This window comes from Procambarus clarkii, chromosome 52, assembly GCF_040958095.1.
Source record: "Procambarus clarkii isolate CNS0578487 chromosome 52, FALCON_Pclarkii_2.0, whole genome shotgun sequence".
Taxonomy (NCBI): Eukaryota; Metazoa; Arthropoda; class Malacostraca; order Decapoda; family Cambaridae; genus Procambarus; species Procambarus clarkii.
The window spans coordinates 22,897,602-22,905,618 of NC_091201.1; the positions used below are offsets into that span (position 1 = coordinate 22,897,602).

Sequence of the window (8,017 nt, forward strand, 5' to 3'; positions counted from 1 at the left end):
GACGATTATAGGTAGGGAGTTACTGGCAGGGAGGATGTGGGGTGTGGGTGGGAGGCAGGGAGGGTGTGGGGTGTAGGTGGAAGGCATGGAGGGTGTGGGGTGTGGGTGGGAGGCAGGGAGGGTGTGGGGTGTAGGTGGAAGGCAGAGAGGGTGTGGGGTGTGGGTGGGAGGCAGGGAGGGTGTGGGGTGTAGGTGGAAGGCAGAGAGGGTGTGGGGTGTGGGTGGGAGGCAGGGAGGGTGTGGGGTGTAGGTGGAAGGCAGAGAGGGTGTGGGGTGTGGGTGGGAGGAAGGGAGGGTGTGGGGTGTAGGTGGGAGGCAGAGAGGGTGTGGGGTGTAGGTGGAAGGCATGGAGGGTGTGGGGTGTGGGTGGGAGGAAGGGAGGGTGTGGGGTGTAGGTGGGAGGCAGAGAGGGTTTGGGGTGTAGGTGGAAGGCAGAGAGGGTGTGGGGTGTAGGTGGAAGGCATGGAGGGTGTGGGGTGTAGGTGGGAGGAAGGGAGGGTGTGGGGTGTAGGTGGGAAGCAGGTAGGCAGTGGGAGGGAGGCAGGGAGGGTAGAAGTGGATATTAGCGTAAATCCCATAAATCTTCGTAATCCAAATATCTCATCATTCGCGACTCTGTCCCTCCCGAGGCATACTTGCTTGGTACGTAGAAAGACGTTACGTCATTTTTATGATATTAATTCTGACGTTATTTGTGCACAGGATGTTAGAGGAACAGCCGACCTCTTGCTCCTGTTAGCAGGGTGAGTGCTTCACCTTTCCATAGCTCATGGTTACCTTGCTAGTTTTCCTGAAGCAAGACCTACCAATCAGTTTACAACAAGGTACCCTGTTACTGCTGGGTGAATGAATATATATATAGATATAGATATATATATATATATATATATATATATATATGAGAGACAGAGAGAGAGTGATACAGCAGAACAATTCTAATGTACTATATATTTATGTAAAGGATTCAACATTTTCAATGAAATACATGGATTAATTTTCAAATATTTACTCTATTTTAATCAATTATTGAGAGAAATTTACAACAATCCAGATATATTAAACACATGCACCAGTTTCATGATTGCTTGAGCATACACGTCCGTCAGTCCACACAGCATCGCGTCATCATCCATTGATCGCTTTTATAAGAACTGGCGGAAGTCGTAGCCGTCCTCGGGTTCGGCTTCGCGATGTCTGCGACGGAACTCGCGGCTACCTCTACGGATGCCATAGCCAATGTTCGAACGTGTTCCAAATACAGGAATCCCGCCGGTTCCACCAACTCCAATCCTCATTCCGAAACCCACATTTTGGGGCCTCGGGGCTCTGTAATAGTAGCTGTTTGGACGAGTGTGCTCCCGACTCCGACTACTCCAACCAAAGAACGGCTCAGCATTGCGTTTGTGATGCTCAGCTGCTGTGAAGGCCACCAACAACACAGTGAAGACCTGAGAACAAAAACTTATAATGGGTTGAATGAATTATATTGACTCAAAGAGTGCTATCTTGTGCTATATATTTATGTGCTATCTTGCACATAAATATTGCACATGATAGTCTTGTGCTATCCATCCAATATTATTGCACATTATGTTTGACTCAGATTCGTCATATTAACAGGATACTAATTAATTAGTTAATAATTTAATCTTGGCCTGCTACAATAACTTTATCTGATATTCTCGTATAAAAATATAGGGTAGTTTATTGGTGGACAGACTGCATGGAACATCCGGAAAACGCATTTTTAAATGTGTGAATCACATCTGATTTACACATTTAAAAATAAATATGCGAAATACAAGGGGTGATGACTGAGTCACTCCCAGTTTTGTCCTGAGTTATGTTAGGTAAACGTTTGAACTCTTATGACAATTTTTTGTATTTATAGTATGTGGGCAAAACATTTACACACTGGCAATTCGAACACAGATCGTCAGCGAAGTACTGTTTCAGAAATGTTCGAACGTTACAAGTTATGAGTCGTGTGTAAAGAGTTTTTCACTCATAAACAAGGCTGTTGCGGCTGCGTGTAATAACTATTTACCTATGTTGATGTATGTTGTGAGCAGCAGTATGAGGGCAGCTGCCTCACATACTGCCTCGCCCCTGACACGAACATGCCCTTTATGCGACTCAAAATAAAAGATACGATAGACGCAATAGGCGCAAATTTTATAGTGTGTTCTTAGCATTTAATGTTATGCTTGCCAAGTTTCTCTCTCATATAGACTGGTGACTAAATATATGGATAACAATCATTGAGTCTTTTTCCTAAAAATAATGAATAATCATGTGGTATAACATACATATAATCATATATACCATACATATAATCATAAATAACATACATATAATCATATATAACATACATATAATCATATATAACATACATATAATCATATATAACATACATATAATCATATATAACATACATATAATCATATATAACATACATATAATCATATATGTATGTTATACTGATCACTGTCTAACGTAATTTTGTGCATAAATATTCGCTTTGATTCTAACGAAGACATTTAGCATTAAAAATCCTTCAGACTGTTTCTTTATTGATTATGACTGACTTAGATCAGTTTCAAAACAGTATTTGATAGCTACGCAAAATATTACAGAAGGTTATATTATATTAACCGTTTTCAGGAGCGTTGATGTGCAATTGCTCAGTGCAGGATGGGATATAGGTGCACAATAAACGTTCAACAGAGCTGGGAATATGCGACACTCACCAGAACATTCATAACGGTGGGTTTTCCTATTCTGGTTGGCTGGGAATGGATGCTGCTCTGCTAGTGGGTTGGCAATGTTTGTTGATCTGCGTGTTGGCTGGCGGTGAATGACGACATGACCAGCACGCCACACGAATATATACTGCCTGGCTCTCTAGGCCTCGCCACGGCTGACATAGCTATTAAAGCACCAGATCATGACCATAGAATACATGAACAACAACGCCGAAATAATCGGTGGATATAATGACAATAGAATATTAAACATTAGCAAATTACTACATATTAAAGCAATCTCGAGAACTATTAACATCAGCTCACACTCATCTGCATTCTAGGATCCTCAAAACCAAGGTAGAATGTCAACTAAACTCTGCTTCCGCTGTCAGTAGAACACAGTGACGAAAACTGCAGAAGACTTGCAGGCCTGTGCGACATCTTACTTGTTGTTAAAGATTTGCTACCTGGAACAAAAAGTCCCAAGTAGCACGGGCTATGATGAGCCCGTAGATGATGTAACATCTTACTTAACCTTATCCTTCTTGGTTATATATTGAATTGCTCCAGTTAACTTGCATCCACTTAAACCCTGCACTTTAAAATGTTGACAGCCTCAATGAAATGTATTTCTTAGCGTTAGGTTATAAAAACTATAAAATGAACTTTGGAGGGTTAATTTTTCGCTTCTCAAGTGAAGATAAATATAAGAAATATAGAAAAAAATCCGTGCAAGAATCAATGATTGAATCGTTTCTCATATTTAATGACACATTGCCATATTTAGCATATTTTCATATATTTCTTTCCTAATTTGTTATCCCTAAATAACCTATAATGAAAAATATGTGTTTGTCTGTCTGTCCAGAGTAGGTCAGATGTATGGGGCTAGTGTCACCCAGCTTCCCAAGACGACACGTGGGACAGGTGAGGTCCCCAGGTGGTTTCGAGGTGAGCCCTAGTGTCACCTTTATGGAAATATTGGCATCTGTCCTATTTTCATTAACTATGAAATCCGGGGAGTGTTTTATGTAGATTTAGAAGTTTTTTTTTAGTGCATCATAATATAAAAATATATGAAAGAGAAAGAGGGAAAGAGAAAGAAAGAGAGAGGTAGAGGTGAGGGGGAGAGAGGAGAAGTTGGAAGACAAAGAAGAGAAGGGAGAAAGATGGAGGGGAGTGTGAGATGGAGGAGAGAGAACAACATGGGGAGAGAGGGTGAGAAGGATAGGCGATGGGAGATAGGAGAAGAGAGGAGTGGGGTGAAAAAGTGAGGGGAAGAAAGTAGAAAGAGAGGGTGTAAAGATAAGAGAGTTGAGAGAGTTTGAAGGGAAAAAAGGGAGAAGACAGACCCAGGCACAGCCAGATACCCATTCAAGTATTATATTATATTTTTAGTTACACACACACACACACACACACACACACACACACACACACACACACACACACACACACACACACACACACACACACACACATTATAATTATTTTTATATATACACACACTAGGGGTGGGGTACCCGGCGTTGTTCGGGACTGCCCATCTATCTTTCCATCCATTTATCTGTATTTATCTATCCATCCAGCGAATAGCCTATAACTTTTAACAGACAGACAGACGTCTTGTGGTCCTCTGACAGTTTGTCTATTATCTGCCCTCTGTCTCACTCTCTCACTCTCTCTCTCTCTCTCTCTCTCTCTCTCTCTCTCTCTCTCTCTCTCTCTCTCTCTCTCTCTCTCTCTCTCTCTCTCTCTCCCTCTCTCTCCCTCTCTCTCTCTCTCTCTCTCTCTCTCTCTCTCTCTCTCTCTCTCTCTCTCTCTCTCTCTCTCTCTCTCTCTCTCTCTCTCTCTCTCTCTCTCTCTCTCTCCCTCTCTCTCTCACTTGTGTCCTTTTATAAACGGCAGAAATCTCGGGGGAAATCCCATGACGTCCACAAAATTTCGTCATCTTATTATATGTTAAGAATGAGAAGTATATTTTTTTTGTTTTAATTCTATATAATCATCGCCAGGTGTGTTCTCTATTTTGCTAGTTATTTGCCGTATATATATATATATATATATATATATATATATATATATATATATATATATATATATATGTCGTACCTAGTAGCCAGAACTCACTTCTCAGCCTACTATGCAAGGCCCGATTTGCCTAATAAGCCAAGTTTTCCTGAATTAATATATTTTCTCTAATTTTTTTCTTGTGAAATGATAAAGCTACCCATTTCATTATGTATGAGGTCAATTTTTTTTATTGGAGTTAAAATTAACGTAGATATATGACCGAACCTAACCAACCCTACCTAACCTAACCTAACCTATCTTTATAGTTTAGGTTAGGTTAGGTAGCCGAAAAAGTTAGGTTAGGTTAGGTTAGGTAGGTTAGGTAGTCGAAAAACCATTAATTCATGAAAACTTGGCTTAATAGGCAAATCGGGCCTTGCATGGTAGGCTGAGAAGTGCGTTCTGGCTACTAGGTACGACATATATATATATATATATATATATATATATATATATATATATATATATATATATATATATATATATATATATATATATATGTATATATGTATATATCAAACCATGCCGAACGCCAGCTACGTATGTTGAAAGTCGTGACCTGTTCCATATTGCAGGGTTGAGATCGAAGCTTTGAGAGGGGTCAATTATTACCGGAAACCCAATGTCATGTTCATCCAGCAGTGTGTAGTTCCGTACCTTTTAGCCTGCTACAGGTTATGCCCAATAACAGAGACCCGTACAATCGTAATTTGTCGTGCATGGGACAGAAAGATCCCTCAAGCATGTTCCTTTGCACTGCGACCAACGGACCAAACCAGTGCTGGGTAAACCCACCACGCAGTGTCATGCTGGAAGTAACGGCGCATTGCTGGTACTTTCATCATGCGATATAGATTGGAAACAGGCAGATGTGTAGCGTGTTCTCCGGGTATTATACACAGGTTAAGTAATAGGATGTTAAGCTGGTGATGGGTTTGTCTCCGCTCTGTTGTCTTTCCAGTGGAAGAACACCTTGTTCTATAGCTGATTCTCCAGTGAAGGGACAGCTTGTTCCATAGCTGTCACTCCTGTGAAGGGACACCTTGGTCTATACCCGTCACTCCTGTGAAGGAACTCCGTGTACCCAGAACTGTCAGGCAGTAATCTTGTCAAATCGTTCACCAAATCTGGAAATTACTCTCCTGATATAATATTATTTAATATTAGACTACCTTTTTTAAGTTTGCAACCGTAGTTTTGAAGATAAATTATACTTCTATCTTCCTTGAGAATTCCTTGATCACTCACTAAAGTTACTGCATAATGAGCTCTGATGGCGATATCTGACTGGCCTTTTATGTTTAATAACACGAATTTATTTGCCTGCCTGACCCTTGTAAACCTTGTTGCAATCTTTCCAAAGGATCGTGTAAACTCCGGCGCCCTCACCATTAGCTATTATTTCTGGTACATATTGACTACTTCATCACAAAACTGATTTGGAAAATAGAAACTTTGTTGTGTTTTAGCGGCTTTTCTTACATTATTAACAATATGCTCTTTGTTCAAAAAGACGGAATACTGTATACGGTTTAGAATTTAATTACAAAAAATCACAATTATCATCACAACTAATTTTATTTAAGTAAAAAATACTCAAAAATATGTCCTCTACTTACGGTTCCATCATGAAGCAATGAGTAACATCGACGCGAGTACAAGACTCGCAGCAAAAGATGTTTTAAATTGTGAAAATTCATTATTATCTGTCTCTTATTTACATGAGAAATAGCTAAAACTTATCTTGAACCTGGTCTTAAACCAGTGTTCAAAGAGAAGGATGCCTCAGTTGTTAAAGTCTAAGAATATAAAGGAGTGTTCTTCACATTCTTTGTAGCAAACATGTGAGTCAGACAGACAGAGGAGAGATTAATTGCCTATCTTCGATTTCCAATTAGTAAACTAGAAAGTTACAATCATACGTTTCCTCTCGGACAGCTTAACTGAATGGTCTCTTCAGAAGAAGAAAATAGAGTTTCACATGTTTCAGATTGAAAAGTATTTTGTTTTTGCTCAGGAAAAATTCCCACAATGAATATTTTCCATGTCATATTTTTTGTTGTTGCCATTAATTCATCATTGGAGTCCACCTCCGTCACGAGGGAGGACTACATTCATCACGTTTACCTTAAGGAAGGACCGGCAAATATCATCCATATAGATCGCTGCACTGATGAATACCAATAAATGAACACTGACAGGAAAGCAGAAAACGAAGCAAATCAACAATCGGGCTGTTGTATACACCATCTGCTGATATATATATATAAATTATATATATATATATATATATATATATATATATATATATATATATATATATATATATATATATATATATATATATATATATATATATATATATATATACAACTTTAGAACACTTTCCCACCAGGAGACTCGAACCCTAGCCAGCACAGAAGCCTTCCAGCAACTGGCATAACAGGTACGCCTTAACCCGCTCCACCACCCGCTCAGACCCTTAAAAGAGATGGTAATTTCGGAGTATTTAAATACACCACAGATCACCACCTCCCAAGAGCACTAGAGCAAGTGAGGGGTCATTTAGACGTTAATTTCATCAAGTCCCTGTTAATATGGGAAGACACAGTGTCTATGCTTAAGGCACAACTCTCCTAAACACGAGAGTTAAGTATACATATATATATAATATATATATATATATATATATATTATAATGAGAGATTATGCTATCTCTCATTATATATATAATGAGAGATAGCGTAGTCTAAGACTATCCCCTACTAAGGACCGTGTCTTTAATGATATTATTATGCTGGTAATGATAATGTGTTTCACTATATCAAGCTCACAACAACAAGAACTTATTATCGTGCCACAAAAAGATTAATCAAGAGTGCTGCGCTCAATAGACGATACGGAGTTAATCAAGTGGCAGCAAAACTAATGAATTCCTCAGCCCCTGAGGGAGAGTTTGTTCCTCGTCCCAAGACCCAAACGAGACTCTGAATTACACTTTCTAGATGAACAGCCTCCGGTAATCAGGTCTCCTGTAATTATTTAGCAATTTCCTATGCAAGTGATGTTGGGATTTAGTCTTATTATTTTCTATCCTATTTTTGGATTACGTTTATGTAGATGTACAATTTTCGAACGACTATGAAACTGCTTCTTAACTACAACAGGAAACATTTTGAGACAAAAGTAAATATAAT

At 39.3% G+C, this 8,017-nt stretch overlaps 1 long non-coding RNA gene across 1 annotated transcript; it reads right to left on the reverse strand.

The window, feature by feature from the left end:
- Positions 1 to 990: 990 nt before the first annotated feature.
- Positions 991 to 2,913, reverse strand: LOC123763799 (uncharacterized). The gene is made up of 2 exons (XR_011222688.1): positions 2,751 to 2,913; positions 991 to 1,448 (listed from the first exon to the last, which is right to left on the reverse strand). It is a non-coding gene; the product is annotated as an uncharacterized lncRNA (long non-coding RNA).
- Between the last annotated feature and the right edge of the window lie 5,104 nt (positions 2,914 to 8,017).